Here is a 2,492-nt window from a genome sequence, read left to right as displayed (position 1 = left end):
ATACGACCGCTTTCTTGCATCGATGTATAATTATAAGGGTGTATTGTACTGCTTGTGCGCTTGTATATCGCAATGAATGTATATGCGTAGCGTGTACGTACATACATACGCCCAAGCACATGCATGTATATATATATGTATCCATGTATGAAAATATATAAAGGTCTATATATTTTTTGACATTTCAGTGCCTGTACACGAATGCATTTCTCTCTCTCTCTCTCTCTCTGTCTTTCTGTGTGTGTGTGTTTGTGTGTGAGAGTATGTGTGTTTATGAGTGTGTACATATATGTGTTCATGAGCTTATGTGGAGCAGTGTATGTGTCAATCAATGAATGTGATGGTATTTATGCGTGTGTGACCGTGTGTTGCTTCAAAGGATTACGAATTTACTTAACGTGTAGTTAAAAGTTTTCTATACGGTGTGATCCTGTGATCTATCTATCTATCTATCTATCTATCTATCTATCTATCTATCTATCTATGTGTTTGTCTGTCCGGCCGTCCGTCCGTCCATCCGTCCATACATCTGTCTGTCCGTCTGTCCATCTGCCAGTCTGTTTATCTTTCCGTCTCTCTTTCTGTCTGTCTGTCTGTTTCTCTCTCTCCCCCTCTCTCTCTATGTATGTATGTATGTATGTATGTATATATATGTATAGGAGGGAGAATATACAAATAATAACAACAGACGAGGACAGGTGGTGTAAATAACAAAAGGATATATTAGTATGACGCTCGGGAATACGGAAAGTCTTTGACGTTTCGAGCTACGCTCTTCAACAGAAAGAATACGGAGACAAGGAGAAAAACACGGAGAAAAAAAATTGAATAGTGTTCAGTCAACGGTCAATCATATATATATATATATATATTTATGTGCATAGATACATGTATATTAAATATATATATACATCTATCTATCTATCTGTCTGCCTGTCTGTCTGTCTGCCTGCCTCTTTGTGTGTGTGCGTTTGTGTGCATGTTGATTGAAATAGACTGAAGTTACTATCTCAACTTTGTTTCATCAAATGGCCCACACACACGCACGTAAGCGCCCACTTTCACATACACACATATGAATACACACACACACACACATACACTGATTCATACAAAACACTCGCACACACTTTACTTACACAAACACACATTAAGCAATGAAAATATGTTTGTCGCAGAATCTGTCGCTTCAAACAAAACATAAATACTCCCACATTTAACTCTCTTATACACACACACACACATACACACACACACACACACACACACACACACACACACACACAAACGCATATACGCATGCGCGTACATACACTTGAGCCTCTCTCTCCTTATCTCTTTCTCTCTGTCTCTCTCTATCTCTTTCTCTCTGTCTCTGTCTTTCTCTCTCTTTCACACACACACATACACATAAACATACAGAGGCACACACAACCGCGCGCACAAATTTATACACTTGCACCTCTCTCTTTCTCTCTCTCTCTCTCTCTCTCTCTCTCTCTTATACGTTCTCTCTATCTCACATGCACACACACACACACACAATCTCCCTCAGTCTCCAACTGTGTGGTTAAAAAGTTCGTTTCACAACCACATCGTTTAAGATTCAGTCCTACCGAAAGCTGACACTTCGAAGTTACTGTCACCTCTCTTTAAAAAATTTCTTAAACATGTATGCATGTATGTATGCATTTATGTATGTATGTGTATGTATACACACACATATATATATATATATGTATGTATACATATATATATTTAATATATATATATATATGATATATATATATATATATATATATATATATATATATCTACATTTATAAACCAATCAGAAGGACAACGTGAATCACGTAGGTAAAATAAATTTTAGAGGTAATACTTGACAATTGCAAGCACCAGTATATGCCAGATAGTGGCCAGGGTGAAAGAATGTATTAAAAACATAAAAATAAAAACAGAACACAAAGGATTCCGCGTTACACGTGTTTCAAGCTTTATAGGGGGTTTCTGTAAGGTTTTTATCCACCCCTGATTGGAACTCTCCCGTATGACATGTACGCATGCTCAGTGACTTGCTTTAACAGTTGCAATCAGCTGAATGCACATTGCCAGTGACCTTTGACATAATTACGCACACTCTGTGGTTAGGATTCTTTTTTTGGATCTATTTTAAAACGGGGGCCACATTTTTCATTAATCTTTTACGTAGTGTTTTTGATACGGAAAGACTTTCAAACTTCGTATACTTATCTATTTTGTGTTATAGAACAGAAAAATATTTTTGTATTCGAATTTATTTCATGTAAAAAATTGTCTTATTTCGATAATTTCAACCAATCACTGACAAGTATTCAGTTGTTTACATTTACTCCTTTGGCTGATTAAGCGATGTAAAGCGTATTTAATCTCCGTACCTTCGTTTTATTTGCTTTTTTCATTTTAAATTTGCTTTAACCCTAACCCTAACCCTAACCTTAACCCTAGGGTTA

The sequence above is a fragment of the Octopus bimaculoides genome, chromosome 6 (genome assembly GCF_001194135.2).
Source record: "Octopus bimaculoides isolate UCB-OBI-ISO-001 chromosome 6, ASM119413v2, whole genome shotgun sequence".
In the NCBI taxonomy this organism is placed as follows: Eukaryota; Metazoa; Mollusca; class Cephalopoda; order Octopoda; family Octopodidae; genus Octopus; species Octopus bimaculoides.
Note: the sequence above shows the minus strand (reverse complement) of the source record.